Source organism: Mastigoproctus giganteus, chromosome 12 (genome assembly GCF_048544385.1).
Source record: "Mastigoproctus giganteus isolate SK-2022 chromosome 12, ASM4854438v1, whole genome shotgun sequence".
Taxonomy (NCBI): domain Eukaryota; kingdom Metazoa; phylum Arthropoda; class Arachnida; order Uropygi; family Thelyphonidae; genus Mastigoproctus; species Mastigoproctus giganteus.
The window spans coordinates 158,435,369-158,457,092 of record NC_143586.1 but is presented as its reverse complement, the minus strand read 5'-3'; positions in this window follow the sequence as shown (position 1 = coordinate 158,457,092).

The window sequence follows — 21,724 nt, the reverse complement described above, 5'->3', positions numbered from 1 at the left end:
CTTGCACCCTTTCTATTTATATGTATCCCATCCCTGTAGTAGTCTCTTCTGTTAGCAAACATAGACCATGCTGAAAAAAATTCTACCCCATGAGCTTTGCACACTCTCCAGGGTCGAATTGATTTACAAGGTTCTCATCATATACTCCCTCCTATTATGTCTGAGCAGAATTGCAGACACTTTCAAATTTAACCCTAACTTGTGACTTTTTTTCAGCATTGAACTGTACTTGTTAAGTAAATCTGCAGATCTCTTACTCTTAAGGTCATTAGTGCCAACGCGTACAACAGTACACGTTGTACGCGTACAACAGTACAACAGTGGCACTTTTGTGCCCTTGAAAAGATGATATCTGTCCTACAACATCATCAACTTTCACCCCTGGCAGACATATCCTGGTACTGTCTGCCTATCCTTTTTGCATAATATATTTCCCCGTCTCCCTGACAATAGTGTCACTAACAGTAACTACTTCCTGTGGGACCAGTTACATTAATACAGTTCAATACATCTCGTTGAATACAGATTTTCCCAACAATCAAGGAATTTTTTTAAAGAAATTAATTATATTACTTTTTATCCAATTACTTTTTAACAAAAAAGTATACAATACACACTTTAAACTTTTTAGCATTATTTACAGATTGAGGCTGTAGACTATTATAAATTTATGTGCAAGTAAACTTTACTTATATGAGCTATTTATAAAAATAATATTACAATTCTTAATAATGATATAATAATTACATTTTACCATCAGGATAATGCTGATACAGAGTGGAAATTTGCTCGTGCCAAAATGTACACGTTTTATTTCCATGAAGCATCTTTGTTGCCTAGTCCATATAATTTGATTCCTAGTCCTATGAGATTTTTTCAATTATTTCACTGGCTTCAACACCGGTTTAGAAAAAAGCCTGGTGCTAAAGCAGCCTGTTCCTTATCGGTAAGTGATTAATTATACAACATTATTTTAAATTGCCTTTGTTAATACAGTAAACTCCCTTTATTGTATCCCCACTTTTCATGCTTGTTTCTTCTAGTCCCATGATCAATCCTCTGAAGTACTGTGCATTTTTAATGGCTGTAGCCCTCCTGTTTAAATATTTTCCTGCTTGTTTTGCAAATATCACTTTTTTTAAGGTCCCAAGAAGGAATAATCCTGGATACAACCTTCCCTCCTCTTGATTTTGGCTTTGGGAAAGGGATAATAGAGACTAAATTCTAGGAATTGTTAATCATACATTTTGTTTACTTTTGCAGAAATCATTCCTATTGTGGGTGATATTTATGTTATATTTAACTGAAACCTTTGAAGGTATATAGGCCACTCTTCTTAGCATTTTTAAAATTAAATTAAAATTCATCCACTTTCTTTGTTGGTGCAGTAGCTAGTAATTTTGTGTGTGTGCGTGCATATGTGTTCAATATATGAGGAGTAATCATTTAATTCATGGACTGGTTCAAGATTTTATGTTTACCATATGAACTTTCCATAACTGCCACTAGAGGCATTCTCTCTCTCTCTCTCTCTCTCTCTCTCTCTCTCTCTGATCACTACTGATCGGACTCTGTCTGTCTGTGTGCACATGCGTGCCAGTAATTGTTGAGCTAGTGTTGCGTGAAGAGAGCTTTTTTTTTTTTTCCCAGCCATATGTCACTGACAATCATTTTGAAGCAAGTATCATATCGGACATACAGATAGAATAGCAATATGTGATTCATTATTGTGTCAAACAGGATTTAAATGCATCGGAAACAGTTAAAGAGATGAATGAAGCATATGGTATTGAGTGTCTTTGTAGGATGGCCATATTTAAATGGCACAAGCGATTCAATGAAGGCCGTGAGTCTGTTGCAGATGACCCAAGACCTGGTCAGCTTTCTTCCTCAACAACTCCTGAGAAAATCGCAAAAGCCCAGGAAATCTTTGAATGAAGACAGGCAAATTACACTTCATGAATAATAAGCGCTCACAATAATAATATTGTGAAATATCATCTGAAAATGTTGCGAATTGTGCCCACTGGATTCTACACAATTTGACTCCAGAAGAAAAACAGCAAAGAGTAGACTTATGCAAAGAAATGCTTGATTGTTTTGAAACACAGGGTCAAATCTTTTTAAATCGAATAATGACATGATGAAACTTGGATTTTTTTACTATGATCTAGAGACAAACAACAGTCAAATGAGTGGAAGCATTCTGATTCACCAGGACCTAAGAAATTTCGAGCTTCTTGTTCAGCTTACAAACAAATGGTTCTTGTGTTTTTTTGCCATAAAAAGAATTCTTGTTACACATTTTGTGCCTCGTGGAACAACTATGAATAAGGAAGCATACTCTGAGGTTCTTGGAGTCAAACTTCACCATGCTATTTGTGAGAAGCATCAAGAACTTTCCGGTGTGAAATGGTTTCTCCATCAAGACAATACCAGGCCCCATATAGCTAATATTGTGCAGCCAGTGATAACTGCCGTAGGTGCCGAAGTTCTGCCACATCCCCTTTATTCACTGGGATATGATCTTGCACCAGTCCACGAATTAAATTATCACCCCTCATAGCTTTAATAAATTTCTTTAATGACAACATTATTATTATATAATGCAACATTTACCATGTTTGTACAATAATACTCAAGATATGTTTAGTTTAATAAAATCTTTTTAAAAATTTTTATAAAAGGCTAAAAAAACATTAGTTGTCTACCAGACTATTGATAAAAAACAAAATAATAGCCTCCAAAGGGGGGGGGGTGATCCTGCTTATAACTTTTTCATACTATTTCTCTTTGGGGCCAGTTCCTTTGAAAGTGTTATAATGTGAGTTTAATGTATACTTTTATGAAATGAAGAGAGTTTTATCAATGTTTTATATGAAAAATAATTGCTCTGTTTCTCTTGACTAGTTAACGCTGTTTCTGTTGCAATTTAATCACTGAAATTCGTTTTACACAAGTGTGGTCTTTACAGACCTCCATAACATAATTCCAAATGAATGATAGGTGGAAAAACCACCTGTCATTCATTTTGAATTTTGAGAATTAAGGCTTTGGAAATGGAATGAATTTTAAAGGATTCTTAACTTAACTAGAAGATATAGCTGATATGAAGGGAATATGGATTTTTCTGTATTACATTTTTTGCAACCTTCACAATATACAAATTGGCCCACTTATACAGACATTATGTGTAATAAAATACAGAACACATGAATTATCAATTTTGATCTTGCAGCTCGCAAAGTTTGATTGAAATGTTTCAAGGCTTCCCAGATCAAATAATGATAATATAATAATTATTTACTATATGTACATTTTTTACTAAATACTAATAAAACAAACAAATTTCTTTAACTTGCAAAAAAATGGCAAGTTACAAATTACACCAAAAAGAATAACTTAATTGAACTTCAGATTTACTGCGAACTTTCAGAATTGTTAGCCACTTTAATGAGATGAATGTGATTGTATATTTTTTGGCAAAATAAATCAATATCATTTAAATATTTGAAAGGGTAATTCTTAGATTTTTCCTCCAAAGCATGTATTGAAAGGCCATCCAGTGCTAGTTAATAAAGTTTATCAAAGATGTGTTAATGCAAAGGGGATTATGATATCTTAAGCAGCTTTGTATTTTTTGGGTATTCTTATTGTCACCTTATTCAGAAATTTGTACGTTCTCTTTCATAGCATTCTATTTCAAGGATGGAATCCGATTTGTAAGATCAGGAAGACAACATATTCCATGTATAGTTGACGTATGTGCACATAAGAACACAATTAAGAAATTTAGATTTTTATTTCTAATTTAAACACAGTTCAAGATGTACACAAAACTTGTTTACAAACACTTGTTCACTCTCTGAAACACATACAATTAATTCTTGCTTCATGCAGAACCCACTTGTATAAAACCGGTAGAGAAGTTTCTAGAAGGCTCACAACGTTTCTAGTGAATTCCTTTTAAAATTCTAGATCCTTCCAGAAACATCCCGACCTTTCTTCTCTATGTAACAATATTCTAGTGTTCCAGAACATTATAGAATATTGCAGAAAGCTCATGAATGTACTAGAAACAAATTATAAAATAGAATGGAAATGTTGATTAAACTAACTACAGGTGTAAACTAAGGTGTTTGAGAACTTTTTAAGCACATATTTGAGTTTTTGAACATATTTTCTATGAGAATCTGTCGAAATTACTTCAGGGAAGAAATTTATGCCAACCAGTGTAATTGAATATGGTGGCTCAGACAGTGCCAAATTAAAACATCTGGAAAGTTTTCTAAAATTTTGGCTGAGACTCCATACTTTCTCCTGGCATTACACTGCCATTGTCTCTACAAAGTCCAATAAGGTTTTCATGTAAATATTTCTCATTGAAACCATTTACCTCAATCCAATCACTGACCATAAAGTTTGATAAATTATTTCAGCTGTTGTTCCTCCCAGCTCCATGAGATCAGCAATAACCATTTAACTATGTTCAAAGTCTTGAATTTTGCATTTTAAGTAAATGATTAAAACATTTTTATGTGAAACAGTTGAAGCTTCATTGATAATGAGTGAAACATTACTTCCTTGTTTTTTTAAGTTTTCCAAAAAATTTTCTCATTTCAGTAGATTTGTTTTGCAAAGAGACCATAAATCTAGATTGCAATGATACACCCTTATTGATATTATTTATTTATTTTTTTGAAGTTCTATTAAATATTTTATATCTGAAAATGGTTGATTATTCTTAATTATGCAATAGATAGTATAGACCAATGTTTCTCAATCTTTTTACTCTCGTGGCACATTTTCCAAAGAAGAAAAATTTTGCGGCACACCTACGTAGTCATAGAAGAAGAAATTTCTAAATTAAATATATAGAACGAAAAATAATGTGAACAATTTTTTTATTTATACTTATATTATATCTGTGTTATGCAAACAATTCTTACAACCAAAATAAAATTTTCGGACAATGATGTTAAAATAAAAACGACGCTAGTTTTTTTTTGCGATTTCGTGGCACACTTGGAAAATTTTGCGGCACACTAATGTGACACGGCACACCCTTTGAGAAACACTGGTATAGACTATAACAGTATTTTAGCGCAAGAGCCTCATGCTATGTGGTAGAATGACTAGCATATAGGTTAATTCAATTGCATCAGTTTAATTTGTATTGATTTGGCATCATTTTAATTATATCTAATATTGTGAATATTAGATATAATTAAAATGTGAATATTAGAGTTGCCATGGTATTGCACTACTTCAAATAAGTAACTGATGCAGTTGCACTAACCTGTACGCTAGTCATTCTACCATGTAACATGAGGCCCTTGCCCTAAAATACTCTATAGTCTATACTACTGCACACCATCAGGCATCTCTCATATTGTGGAGTTCTGCTTCATAACTGGGTTGTCACTATTGCAACAACCAGAGTACCTGCCCACCCACTGATGAGAAGCCAATAAGCTTCGAAACTGTGCTGAGAATAAGTAACTGTGCATTACTTATTCTCAGTGGTATCCACTGAGAATAAATGACATTTCCACTGGTGAAGCATTTCTTATTCGAGGTAGTGCAATACCATGGAAACTCATTGTGAAGTATTCACAATACGAGATATAATTAAAACGATGCCAACTTAACTACTTTGGTAGGTGACTATGAATTAAACTGATGCAATTGCACTAACCTATACGCTAACAATAGATAGTATTAAAAATTCTCATTGTACTTTCTAAATGTTTTTTGTGAGTTTATTGACAACCTTTGACAAAATATTTTTTTCATGATGTTCTTTTAATTTTTTCCTCATTGATGATTGCAAATTTTCTTTTTATTTGAGTCGTGAGCTTTAACAGAATGTGATTGCCATTCGGATGAAGTATGTAAATGTTTAGCTCTCTGTGGGGGATGTTATGTGTTTTATTATTATTTAATTTAATTCCTATTCTTTTATCAATTCCAATATCCCTTTTATACAATAATTTTATTTTTTTATTATATTTCAACTTCCAACTCCCTTATTCTATAAGTCTTATTTAATTGATTTTTTTCTGAACTTTTCTATGCCTCCCTTTTTCAGTGTCCCCTCCCACATTACACCTGACTTGTTAATCTCCCAGAAGATTCTAGACTCTAGGGGGGGGGGGGGGTCTCAATATTATAAGTATTCCTCCTCTGGACTGGCTGATGTTCAAAATGACTGACAAACTCATATGTGCTAAATATAACAATATTTATTGACACTATTTACATGATAATCAAACAACAACAAATAACTGAATACTTTATTCAGTGGGACCTTGTTATACTGCTAGCAATTAACTGTGTACATATTTTGTAATCAAAACTGCCAATTCTAATATATCATTATGTTTCTTCATGTACCTCAACATTGATTACAACAGATACAGGTATTTATTACATCTCATAATTCACAAATCAGTATCCCTACTGCTTAACTGTCCAAGTAGGTCTCCAAGGGAACATTCTCTCCAACTCTAGAATTCCACAAAGTTCTCACAACAAGTTTTCCCACTACAACTACCATCTCCCCACCACCCAAACTCGACAACAACTCTGCTCAGAATACCACAAAAAAAAACTTCTCTCTCTCTCTCTCTGCTCTCTTCAAAATCCCCCCCCCCCTTTTCTCACTGACCAGTTGCTGACTTGCACATCATCTTCCCCTGTATTCCCATTTGTCTCTTTATTCTACCGTGGGTGTGTCCTCCATCCTTTTAGAGAGAGAACTTCTGGTTTCCAGAGACTTCTCAAATTTTCTAGAAAGATGACCGGAAGTTCCGGCAGTCTAGAAACTTCTAGATCTTCTGTGACCTCAGATCCACACCCTTTATTCGTCGCGCTTCACCTGCTATTAATCACCCCATGAAATTTTTAAGAGTGCACTCTATTACTCGAGTGCCTTCTCTATTGAGTACTGGCCCTTTCTCAAGTGGGTTTGTTTTGGTCTATTGTTTCTTCCGGATTGAGTGCTGCCTATGCTCTGTGTACATCAACTACGAACTGCTCCAGATTGGAGCTCCTATTGTTTTGCGTGTTCGAAACGCTCCCTCCCCTTTGCTACATTAATCCTCACCTTACTTAAAGGTAATAGACGAAAAAAAACAATTACAGTTGGTAATTGCCTGAACTACCATATTCAAATTTATTATTTAGTTTTGACTTGATATATTTCTAAAGACCGACAGTTTTAAAATACTTATAATATTTCCAAAATATTAACAAAACCACTATTAATAATCGTAAAGACTGGTCCTTACAACTTCAAACATTTAAAGACAACTTTTGAGTATCATTTACACCCAATATTTATGTCACTAAGCAATGATAAGTGACTCATATTTTTTGTTGAAATAATCAAGTTTTTTTTTTTTCATTCCAAAAATACAAATTATTTGTTTTATTTTGTTCTGATTCTTGCACAGTATCAAAAGATGTTCCAGGCTTCGGTTTATTATTAATATTGTTTCTTCTTTGTTCTCCTGCAGATTCATGTTTATGATATTTAGAAGGAACATTAAAAAAACTTTTCCAAACTTTGTTGTCTCTTCATTCTGGATGTTCTTTTGTAATATTTTATTATAAATTATTGAATTTATAAACATCAAACCACTGCATAAAAATTAGATCACATTAGTCATATACTACTTAAGCATTGTTTGTGTACTAACAATGAAACCAAAGTAAAAGCTTAATCATTTAGAAGCAGTAGTAGTAGTAGTGGCATGTGATGCAAGAAAGCAAGTGTATGAGCTTATGCAGCATCAGCCAAAAAAAAAAAAAAAAAAATCACACCATTCCCTCCAAATGCCTGTCCAGTTCCTCCTTAAATTTATTCAACCTATCAACTTCCACAACGACAGATGGAAGTTTGTTCCAGCAATTAACCACCCGCTGGCTAAAGGCAAATTTCCGCACATCTATTCTAGACCTGTCCTTTCCTAATTTGAATTTATGCCCCCTTAGGTTCGTAATCTGAACAAGTGGAAGGATCCCATCAGAATTCAGCGTGCTGAACCCATTCAAGGCCTTATACACCTCAATCATATCACCGCACAGGTGCCTAGTCTCCAGCCGCTGCAATTTGCAGAACTTAAGCCTCTCTTGATAAGAGGATCCCTTCATTTCCCTCACCAATCTTGTTGCCCTTCTCTGTACACGCTCAAGCAAATCTACATCCTTCCTAAAATGAGGCCTCCAGACCTGTACGCAGTACTCAAGGCATGGCCTGACCATTGCCTTATACAGAGGGATAATCACCTCCTTTTCCCTGCTAGCAAAATTCCTATATATCATTGACAAAACCCCATGACCTGCCCTGGCAGCCTGTCTGCATTGCTCAGAAAACTTCATATCTGCCTGCACAATTACTCCCAGGTCTTTTTCATTTTCTACCACCTTAAGTGTAGTACCACACAGTTGGTACGTTTCTCTGGGGTTACTTCTACCCATATGCAGTACTTTGCATTTGTCAAGGTTAAACTTCAGTTGCCACTTCTTAGCCCATCTGCCCAAATTATCTAGATCCTGTTGCAGTAGCACACTGCCATTACTGTCATTAACAACCCTGCCAACCTTTGTATCATCTGCATACTTCGACATTAAGCCTGATATACCTTCATCAATATCATTGATAAATATACAAAACAACAGTGGACCTAACACTGAACCCTGTGGGACCCCACTAATAACATTAGTCCAAGAAGAGCAGCACCCATTGATTACCACCCTCTGTCTTCTCCCACTTAACCATCCTTTTATCCATTGTAGCAACTTACCCTTAATACCATTCTGCTCCAATTTGTACAATAGTCTTCCATGCGCAACAGTGTCAAAAGCTTTCCTGAAATCCAAATATATGATATCAAAATTATTTTTTGCATCCAGTTCCTTTGTAACCACATCATAATATCCTATCAAATTTGTCAGACAAGACTTTCCCTTAACAAACCCATGCTGTGTCTGAATTATTGCTGCAGTCTTGTCTAGATGATCCTGCAATGCATCTTTAACCAGTGACTCCATTATTTTACCAGGAACAGAAGTTAAACTAACTGGTCTGTAATTACTCGTGTCACCCTTCGATCCCCCTTTGTGAATTGGGGATACATTTGCACATCTCCAGTCCGTGAGAACCTCCCCTGAGTCCAAGGATGCTCTCATAATTATGGCTAAGGGTTTGCTTAGTTGCTTTGCCGCCTCCTTTAATATAACTGGATAGATCCCATCCACCCCAGGTGCTTTTCTTACGTTTAACTTCAACAATTTCTTTTCCACTTTGCTCTCAGTTATTACAAAATCATTAAGTAACCACATAATTTGAGGTTAATGATAACCTGGTGATTCCACTAAAGAATATGCAGTGCAGCTGCACTGCCAACCATCAGTACACAAATAGCGACACTGCAGCTTAGTTGTGAGCACATTATTATGAGTTTATATTAGAATTTATATTATTAATTAATTTTTCCCTGTATTGGTGTGTTCGAGTTGAATGTCAGCCCTGGTAATCAGGGTTTGCTCCTTCAAAGGGATCTACATAAACTCACCAGACAGGCTGGAAAGGCAATGCAATTTAGCCATGACAAATGCAAGGTACTGCATTTGGGAAGTAGTAGTTCTGATAACATACCATTTGGGTGGGACCACACTCAAGTTACACTTAATGTTCAGTTAATTAATGTACACCTGTTAACATATATCCAATGATAGATACACTCCATAATACATCCTTTGTGTAATATACTTACATATATCTGCAGTTATGTAGTTTCATGTCTTTGGCATACTTAATGTTATCCTTGAAACAACTGCTGTAATTGTATGCTCTTCTGATTCCTGTGATGTCCCAGAGTTAAATGAGAAAATTTAACTCTGGGACATCACAGTTTAGTTATTTATTTATGAAATTAGAAGCTGATATGCCTTATAACTTTGAAAGCAAAACTAAAACTAAAACAAAGGTTTTGGTTTCTCTTTTGGTATCATTTTTGAAATCTTAAGTTGGAGTCTCAAAAATATAGTTACACAGTTTCCATAGTTTTTGTCTTAACAGTAATTTGAAGGAGTGGTTTTTACCATGTGATTGAGATGATTGAAAAGAGAAAACAAAGTGAGGGAGCTCCTAGAACTGGTGTGGTTAAAAAAGCAAAGACATTCAATTACTTTTTGAAGAGAAATTGAAAATAATAAAAAGATTTGAAAATGTTGAATAAACAGTGTCTATCAGCCATGATTTAGAGTTAGCTCACTCAGCAATAAGTACAATAGTGAGGAATGTATTTGAACCCATTTCAGATGTGACATGTGAAAATGAGTGTGAGTAGTAGTCAACAAACATAGTAGTATAATGGAAGAAATGGAAAAACTTGAAAAATGTATGCATAAAAAATCAAATTATTCACAAATCTTTGGGAATATCTCAGCAAGTTATATGAGTTCATATGGGAAATTAATGTTTGGCTAGAGTACATACAGTTTTCTAAGAATGCATTACATATGTTAATCAAGTGTTGGGTATAGTTGATAAGGAAAAAGACCTTTGGGTAATTGTACAGTCCAACATGAAATTCTCTGAACAGTACAAACATTCTGCTAGAATAGTCCATGGGATTCTGTCTGTGATATACAGGGTACTTTGCTAGCAGGAACAAAGAGATTATTATCCCATTGTGTAAGGCAATGGTTAGACCACATCCGAAATACTTCGTACGTTTGAAAACCCCTAACAAATAAATGAAACGATAAATTTTAGAAATGACATGGATCTCTTGGAAAGAGTGTAGAGGAGAGCAATAAGATTAGTTCATGAGGAGGAGGAGAGACAAAAGGATATTCTTTCCAAGAAAGACTCTGTTTCCGTAAATTTTGGTCTCTAGGAATCTGTGTGACCTAATTAAAATTTATAAGGCTTTTAAAAGGGTTAAGTAAATTCTATTGTCAGGGAAACGGGGAACATGCTTTGTAAAAAGGATAGGTGGAATAGGACCAGGATATGTCTGCCAGGGGCAAAGGTTGATGACGTTGTAGAGCGGATATCATCTTTTAAGGGCACAAAAGGTGATATAGTTGTACACGTTGGCACTAATGATATCAAGAGTAGGAGACCGGCGGAATTACTTAGCAAGTACAGGTCACTGTTGAAAAAAAGCCGTGAATTAGGGTTGAATTTGAAAGTGTCTGCAATTCTGCCCCGACACGATAGGAGGGAGTATATGATGAGAGCCTTGTCGATCAATTCGGCCCTGGAAGGATTGTGCAAGGCTCAAGGGGTAGAATTTTTTTCAGCCTGGTCTGTACTTGTTAACAGGAGAGACTGCTTCTACAGGGATGGGATACACTTAAATAGAAAGGGTGCAAGAATTTTTGCTGATGCTGTCGAGGCAGTGTTAGGTGGGTCGGAAAATTGCTAGTTGGGGGGGATACAAGGACTAATAGATTAACAGTAGCCACTGGCAGAGGTGGAAGTGATTCTTGCACTGCTTCTATTGAAATGAGCAGAAGCCTGAAAAACAAGATGCAGGATATTTCAGAGACTGCTGGGAGTCATTGCGGTACAAGTAAACACATGGGTTGTGTTAGGGTAGCTAAGAATAGAAACAGGTGCATGCATACTTGCGTGTATACCAATTCTAGGAGTTTGGTAAATAAATTTGATGAATTTGAGGTATTGCTCAAAACATCAAAGGCAGATATTGTTGGGATATCAGAGACGTAGTGTGACACAGATATAAGTAATGCAGAACTGGAATTTGGGGAATACAATGTGTATAGAAAGGATAGACAGGACAGGAGGGGAGGAGGGGTTATGCTATTAGTTAAGAAACACATAAAATCCAAAGAAGTGAAGCCAGTCGACATCGATGGACAGGGCAGTGTCGAGTCAGTTTGGTGTGACATAAGCATTGGGAGATCAAAATTGAGAGTAGGAGTGTGCTATAGGCCTAATGACTCTGATGAGTATAATAAGATATTGTACAGGGAAATGGAGTGGGCCAGTAAATCAGAGAGTCTTATAATGGGGGATTTTAATTTCCCAGATATTGACTGGAATTTGTAGGTTGGTCACTCACACACTATTAAGGCTTTTGTGGATTTATTGGATGATTGTTTTCTACATCAGCATGTTCATGAGGCAACAAGAGGGAGCAATACTCTTGATCTGATTATCAGTAGTGATTCTTCATGCATTAAGAATCTGCAGATAAATGAACCACTAGGTGGCAGTGATCACAGTGTGTTGAAGTAGGATTTACTCAAGGAGGTAACTACCATCAGAGGTACAGGGAAGGGTTTTTGTTTTCGTAAAGGCGACTATGATGGTCTGAGACAGTATTTAAATTCTATACAGTGGGACCAACTGATGATGTTACCAACAGCAAACTCAAAATGGGAAGCATTCAAGGAACTAATCTTGGAAGCTACCAGGCTTTACATACCAACTAAGAAATATTGTTCAAGGTTTAGGCCTAAATGGTTGTCAGATGAACTAATGAGACATGTGGCAGAGAAGAAAAATGCATGGAATACATACAAATTAATGGGCGACATGAAAGCCTATGATAGATATAAGTTGGTCTGTAACCAAGTCACAAAGGAGATTAGGCAGGCAAAGGCAGACTACGAAAAATCTTTGGCAAAGGATGCAAAGAAAAACAGAAAAGAGTTCTTTACCTATTTAAACTCAAGAAGAAAAGGGATGAATCAGATTGGTCCACTGGATATTGATGGTTCAACAGTTGAGGACCCTGCTCAGGTGGCTAACAATCTAAACGAGTATTTTGCATCTACATTCACGCATGAAGAGTTATTCAGGAAGGAGAATGACGTAGGTAAAGTAGACATTGGCAGAGAGCTAGATGATTTTGTAATAACTGAGAGGAAAGTGGAGGAGAGATTGTTGAGGATAAACATAAAAAAGGCACCTGGGGTGGATGGGATCTATCCAGTTATATTAAAGGAGGCAGCAAAGGAAGTAAGCAAACCCCTAGCCATAATTATGAGAGCTTCTTTGGACTCAGGGGAGGTACCCATAGACTGGAGATGTGCAAATGTAACCCCAATTCACAAAGGAGGATCAAAGGCTGACACAAGTAATTATAGACCTGTTAGTTTAACTTCTGTTCCAGGAAAATTAATGGAGGCACTGGTTAAAGAAACACTGCAGGATCATCTAGACAAGAATTCAGTTATAGCTCAGACGCAGCATGGTTTTGTTAAGGGCAGGTCTTGCCTGACCAATTTGATTGGATACTATGATGTAGTCACAAAAGAACTGGATGCAGGGAATAACTTTGATATTATATATTTGGATCTTAGAAAGGCTTTTGATACTGTTGCACATGGAAGTCTGCTGCACAAATTGGAGCAGTGTGGCATTGGAGGCAAATTGCTGCTATGGATAAGGGGATGGTTGAGTGGCAGAAGAGAGAGAGTGGTAATCAATGGACACTGCTCAACGTGGACTAATGTTATTAGTGGAGTTCCTCAGGGTTCAGTGTTGGGTCCGTTGTTGTTTTCGGTGTTTATGAATGATATTGATGATGGTATATCAAGTTTAATGTCCAAGTTTGCAGATGGTACAAAGGTTGGCAGGGTTGTTAAGGACGCTACTGACGCTATGCTGCTGCAACAGGATCTGGGAAGGTTGAACAGATGGGCTGAGAGGTGGCAAATGAAGTTTAACATTGACAAATGTAAAGTACTACATATGGGAAACAGTAACCCCAGAGCAACGTATCAACTCTGCGGTACTACACTGACAGTGGTGGAGAATGAAAAGGACCTGGGGGTAATTGTGCAGGCAGATATGAAGTTCTCTGAGCAGTGCAGACGAGCTGCAAGAGTAGCTCATGGTGTCTTGTCAATGATATACAGGAATTTTTCTTGCAGGGATAAGGAGGTGATTATTCCCTTGTATAAGGCAATGGTTAGGCCACATCTTGAGTACCGTATACAGGTCTGGAAGCCTCATTTCAAGAAGGATGTAGAGCTGCTGGAACGGGTACAGAGAAGGGCAACAAGATTAGTGAATGGAACAAAGGGTTGCTCTTTAGAAGAAGGCTTAAGTTTTGCAAATTACAGAGTCTGGAGACTAGGCACCGGCGAGGTGATCTGATAGAGGTGTATAAGGCTTTGAATGGTTTGAGCATGCTCAATGCCAATGGGATTCTTCCTCTTGCTCAGAATAATCACCTGAGAGGGCATAAATTCAAATTGAGGAAGGACGGATGTGCGGAAATTTGCCTTTGGCCAGCGGGTGGTTGGTTGGTGGAACCGACTTCCATCATTTGTTGTTGAAGTTGATAGCCTAAACAAATTTAAGGCTCAACTGGACAGGTATTTCGAACGAACGGAGGGGTGAAATGGGAGTGGTGTGTTTTTTTTTTTTTTTTTGGCTGATGCTGAATAAGCTTGCTTTCTTGCATCATATGCCTCTACTAATGCTAATGCTAAACACTGGTGGAATCTTTACCTTTATTCAGATGAAACACACAAGGGGTCATAAAGTTAAATTGGAAAAGGATGGTTGCAGAATAGGTGTGGGAAATGAAGTTTTTTTTTTTGTGGTGCAGTGCTTTGGTTTCATGCATTGTGTTGCTGATACTAAATTGTGGTTCTTGTAATAGTGAGGTATGGTTACTTTTGTGTAAGTACTTGCTTTAACAAAATACAGACTGAAAATTTTTGTGTTTTGTTACTAAACTTAAATGGATACGAACATCTTAAAAATAAGATATTGAAAAGTTAACTACAAGTACTAAGTATTTTTATGATTGCACTATTGGTTATTACGCTTTCAAATTTCTTTTTCTTTTTTTTTTCTCAGAGGTGTTGTTACGTTGAATTTGAAGAATTTGATGATACAGAGCAAGGCCAGTATAACGCAAGTATATTTTTAAATAAATAAAAATCCTTTTTTTGAATATATTGAAAAATAAATATCAGTATATTTATTTATATATATATATATATAGTATAATAGTAATTGATACAGGTATATTTATAAAAGGAATTTTTGAAGGATTATAGACTTTTGGAAGGATTAGAAACAGAGGCCTTACTTCTTGCTGCATTTCCTTTGGTTTTGACAGCTGGCCCTTGAGAAAGATGTTAAAATCATCAAATTTGCAGCATTAAATACTTTTAATATATTGATTTTACTTTTATTTTACAGGTACAATTGTTTTATTATATGACTTCGACCTGGTTTTATTCCATGATTTCGACTTCCAGTTTTATTTCATGATTTCGACTTCCGGTTTTATTATACTACCTAGTCACCACTAGCCACATTCATTACTCTTCTACTTTTATATAAATATATATATATATATATACAGTATATATAAATATTTAGTTATATATATTTATTTATAACTGTATTTATTTATTTAAAACAGATAAAATTACTAGTCAGAACAAATTAATGCCATCAGAAATGATTTAACATTACATTTGCCTAAGAATATACAAATAATTTTTTAATTCAATAGTTATAGCATAAAATGGTACCAATCATAACAAATTAAAATTCAAAAACAAAATTTGCAGTGAATATCTGCAACATTCGAAGGATCCTATCAGCTTCTATATAAAGCAAAGTTAATAATAATCATAATAATTCCATATTTACAAAATACAAATATAAAATACAAAATCTAAAAAACCAAAAATACAAAATTTATCAGTTATTATTGAATAAGGCTTGCATATAAAGGCACATCTTCATAGGGCTAGCACCTCTCAATATATGCCATCAATAACAACCAAAACTATCTGTTTCTGCTAGTTATATGCCAGCCTAACCATTTTTATGATATACTAAATATAGTATGAATCATAGGTTTAAGTTAAGTTGAATTTAACTTGATATAAGTTAATTTAATAAATTATAATAAGTTGTCTAAAATTAAGTTATATGAAATTAACGGCAGACTGGCAAAAATAACTGCTAGCCCTACAGATAGCAAAAACTAAAATAATTAATTAAAACCTTATTAAAAATATATACAAATGTTTCTATAACTTATATGCAAGTGTATCTGTTACTTGTAAAAAGCAAAGCAAATGTATAAACCAATATTAAGGTGAAAAGAATAGGCTGCAAGGATAGAAATATACCTCAATCTGCCTTGAATACTCTAATAGATTTTGAGGCATAAGATATTAGAGTTAGATAGTATACAGATAAGAGCACAGGAAGAAAAAGAATGCCTACTACTTTGGAAAATTAACAGGGGTTTAAAGTCCCATTCATGGTAATTCTTTTCTGTAAAGAAGCATGTACTTATAAGAATTATTAAACGCACATTATGTATCAGAAGTAAAATTAAAAGTCAGTATTAAAAATAACTAAAGTCAAAATTAAAATGATTATTAATAATTAAAAATGCATGTATTAAGAAACATCTATAATGAACCAATTGACATACTTAAAGAACAAAGCAATCCTTACCAATGCATCTGAACTTACAAAAGCGTTGATAAACTCAAGCTGCTGCAGGAAATGAAATAAATTTCAAAGCTCCCTTTCAACCAATTGAGATCACAGTTCCCTCTTCCTCCAATTAAAAACAATGGGGACAGCAGCGACCTCTGAACACAAGTCAAATTGCAGGAATCTTAATTTTTAAAATTACCAATAACTATCCTAATTTTATTTAAAGAATATATTATTAAATTTATGGAATTTTATTTTATTTTATTTTATGACAGACAAAATACAAAAACTTTCTCATTTCCACATAGGAAACCAAAAAACGGACATTAATAAATTTCTGAATTATAGATCCCGATACTGAAATGCAAAAACTGAACCGAAAAAGGCGTAGAAAAAACAACCTATATGAAACCAATTGTGAAATAGAAACTTGAACCAATTACCATATTAGATAATGAAAAACACTAGATATCAATACAAAATATAAACTTACTAACAATTAATAATTAATTCCTTCCCATAGAACAACCATGGGTACAACTTTTTCAGAGCGTAAGACACACATCAACAGTTTTATACATATATTATTACTATGAATTCTATGGGAGATGTTTGAATGCCAATGCATAAAGTTAACTGTCTCAAATTTAAAATCTCTACGTTTATCATATACTTTTGTCTGTATTTTTTCATTTATAATATCCAGTGTTTTTTTTCATTTATAATATCCAATGTTTTTTCATTTATAATATCCATTTCTATATCTAGAAATGTGGCTGCTAACATACTCTGTTTATTAGTACATTCAAGCTGCAATTCAGTAGGATAAAAAATAGCAATATCCTGTAAAAAATTAGACTCATTAATAGCAATAAGGTCATCTATATATCTTTAAAGTACTGTACTTTTACTAAATTTACTTTCATAGTGATACAAATACAGATTGGCTGCAATACACGAACTACACGTTCCCATAGCTATACCCGTATGCTGTCTATATACCGTACTACCATTGATGATATAGAAATTAAGTAAATGTAAGTCTATTAGATTATCCCAGTAATACTTATCACAAGATATAACCCTATAATATGTATTATAATATTCACTGAATACCTTTTTTATGTTGTCATGAGATATACTTGTGAAAAGATTTTTAAAGTCATAAGTACCAATGTCTAATTTCCGCTTTTTTTTTTTTTTTTTTTTTTTTTAATGTTATCCACTGGACAATATATATATATATATTGTCCAGTGGATAACATTAAAAAAAAATATATAATTTTTAAATTGTATTTACTTAAACATCTATATAGGTATTCACCGTAATCCCTAACCATCAATTACAAATTGAATACAGGTTGCCTAATCACAAATTAACCCTCCCTTAAACATATATTATTATTAAAAACAGACCAACCAACAAATCAGACCAGATGGCACCCTGGCCTCCTATAAAGCGGCTCCTGGGCAACTTGCACATCCTTCCTCGCACCAGCCTACAGTCATACTGATCACAGGTAAATACTTATATACTTTTTATATTTACTCTGATGCATACCTGTCGGGCTTTTGGTCTTAATCCCAGTTTGCAGCTAATAATAATTCCAAAATTTAAAACTAAAGTTAACCAAAAATTAACAATCACAGTTTATAAAATGTATTTGATTTACTTGGATTATTAATATAGGACATCCATAACTTAACATGAGTACTTACAAGGCAAAACTGTTATTGAGACTACAGAAACAGGCCTTTGGCATTCTTTTAGTATGTTATCTATCTACTCAAAGCCCCCGAGTAAGTAGCAGAGAGATGGCCATGTAAAAGAAAGTCACCTTCCTAATTTCTCTCTAGCTATATTCCTAACCTTGTTGACTCAATCTGTAATAATTTCCTTTTCTTCCTCTCTCTTCCTTCTTTAAATCTCTAAGTTTTCCAAACTATACATTTATATTTTTGTTAACTTGATCCCATGTTAATAGTTAACATGGAACTATAGGCAATACAACTGCTAGTACAACTACGGCTAGCCAGTTTGTTAGGCCTTAATTACTAGTAATACTTCCCACAAAAAAAAAAAAAATTTCACCATTACTCGCAAACCAAAATCTATTGGGACCTTGACCTAAAATATCAATGCACGTATAATGTTTAATTGTTCATCCTACAATAGTATTAACACCACATAAAGGCAGCATTGTTTTCAACAGAAAATTTAACAAATATAGAACATTGGCTTAAAAGTAGTGTTCAAATATATATATATATATATATATATATATATATATAATATCAAATATAATACTAATGAATTAAAACCTGTAGAAATAGTGGAAAGATAAAATAAACTGGATATGTCAAATGCACCAAAGTGTGCAAAGCAGCAGCAAAGGATGCAAATGTATATATATCTATATTGTAATAAATATGAATTACACGGAAGCCAAAAGGAAAACATGCCCGAAATATGAATAAAAGAAATAATTAAAAGCTGGTGATCTGTAAAATAAAATTGATTACATGAAAAATAAAGGTAATGGCAGCTGGCATCAGATAAGGGTGGGCAAATTTGGATATGGTCAAAAAAAGGGGGAGTAGAGCAAAAATGCAATTAAATCTGATGTCAGCAGAAGTAAAAGTTGATACATGATCAGGTATATCATCAGGGGATTACACCTGACCATGCATCAAAGGACTACATTTCTATACTTGCCCAAAGCTGAGTAAGAGAAGAAAATTTCGAAAATAAAGCACATATAATTATTACAAAGTATGTACAAGGTCATTTATATTTATTACAATATATATATATATATATACAGTCGATTCCGGTTATTTGGGACTAGTGCATTTTGGCCCAATTAAGTGACTGCCCCGATTATCCGAAGTTTCACGTAAATAGTTAAAAATACAAGGGACCCCGCTTACAATTGGTTCACTGTACAATCAAATCATGTTACGATGCACTCACCACAGTAAAGTACCATTCACTATACCAGTGTTTCTCAAAGGGTGTGCCGCAAAATTTTCCAAGTGTGCCGCGAAATTTAGAAATTTCTTCTTCTATGACTACGTAGGTGTGCCGCGAAATTTTTCTTCTTTGGAAAATGTGCCACGAGAGTAAAAAGATTGAGAAACACTGCACTATACGATGTGCAGTAAGCGCCGGTCATTGTGATCACGTTTGTGAATTGAATTTTAATTCTATTAAACAGTGATTCTAATTATCAAAAATAGGAGGAATATTATCCACAGGTATATAAGTAAAGATATATTAAGCACAAATTTACCCTTTATTACCTTACCAATTAAAAAATTAAGTGATACATGAAAATTGGAAGACTATACGTGATAATCAGAATAATTAATACGTACATACTAACTAGCTGACATTTGTGGGTCAGAGTTAAAATTTAAAACAGTAAAAAGATAAGCAATCAATAACAAGGAACACGGCGCACACAAATTGCAAGTAACACGATATGCACAAGTGAGAATGGAGTAACAAGTTATGAAGCTTTAAAAATAGGAATGAAGAGATTATGAAAATTAATTTTTTTTATATGATTGAAGATGTCATGTAAGTATAAACACATTTCACCATAATAACCCGCAGAAGTCCAGCTGTTGGTATTATCGTAAATTCAATAAGATCGAGTTTACTATCTATTTATGATAGATTGCTAACAGAAAAGCCCAATAAACAGGTGACTGCTAATTGTTTTTATTGTTTTATGGTTGCGACCTCCAGAAATCCGACTGAACCATGTAGTATAGTCGGAAACAATCGTAGGGTAATCTCCAGTGCTGCGGTCTCCTGCCCCAATTAAACAGCATGTTTTCCCAATTAAGCAAAGTAAACCTTGGTTATTTTCTCGATTGGGTTCTGTTTTTTTAAGATTTGCCCCGATTAACTGGTGGCCCAAATAACTGGAATCCACTGTGTGTGTGTGTGCGTGTATATATATATATATATATATATATATATATAATGTATGTAAATTAAAGTAAGAAGGGATAAGTGAAAAGAAAAGCGAAGAAACAAGTTCTTAAACTTAGACAAAAAAAATTGAGAGGGAGTATACTGTTGAAAGAATACATAAATAAAATTTAGAATATTTAAAATATTTTTTTTTAAAAAAGGGCCAAAAATGTGAAATATCATGGCTGTGATATGATAAACCAACCAGAAAAGCATGACAAATAAATAAAATAATTAAAAATAGAAAACAGACAGCCATTGAGTCCAATCTCATCAAAGTGCCACTGGATAATAGCAGCAGTCGTTGAAAAATACTGCATTTCAAATGCCATATAAATCCATGCAATGGGAACAAACAATTATCAGCCCATCAAAGCAGTAGAACCATACAACTTAGGCCCTAAAAAAATAAAACCAGCAAAGCTTAAGTACTTACCAAATGAAAAGCCAAACTGCCAACAAGAGAGTGAGTATAAATAAGAAACTGAAAAATGAATAGAATATAGATGACAGCATGAGCAATGTCAAGCAACTCAGCTCACTACAATAAATAGATTATGAAACAAAATATAAAGGGGCAAATGAAATAAATAATAGCAAACATAAGAGGCTACATTAGCATAACTAACAAGATGTTGTCAGGAACATAATGTATGTAAAATAAAGTAGATAAGCAGAAAGGATAAATGAAAAGAAAAGTGAAGAAATAAGTTCTTAAACTAAGACAAAGAAAAAAAAAATTGAGAGAAAGTTTGTTGAAGGAATGTGTAAATAAAATTTAGAATATTTTAAATAAGCCAAGTTAAATTTTAAATAAGTAGCCAAGTTAAAAAAAGCCAATAAAGGATGAATTTAGACCGGACACCCTCATTTTTACTACATTACAGTAAACCAACCAACAATAAGCAAAGAAACAGCTCTAAAAAATAGAGTACTGTGGAAGGAATACATATCTAAAATTTAAAATATTTTAATAAGGGAACAAATGTAGCCAATAAAGAATGAATTTAGACTGTCACCTCACACAAATGCTGAGGCCAAAAATTTAATTATCATGGTTGTGATACAGTAAACCAACCACAAAAGCTTACAAATAAATAGAACAACTAAAAATAGAAAACAGACGATCTTTGAGTACATTCTCGTCAAAGGGATTCTAGACAATATTATTCATGGAAAAATACTGCCTTTCAAATGCCATACAGATCCATGAAAGTGGCAGTGTTGCAATTAGCAATCAGAAATATGTATATATTTATTTATTT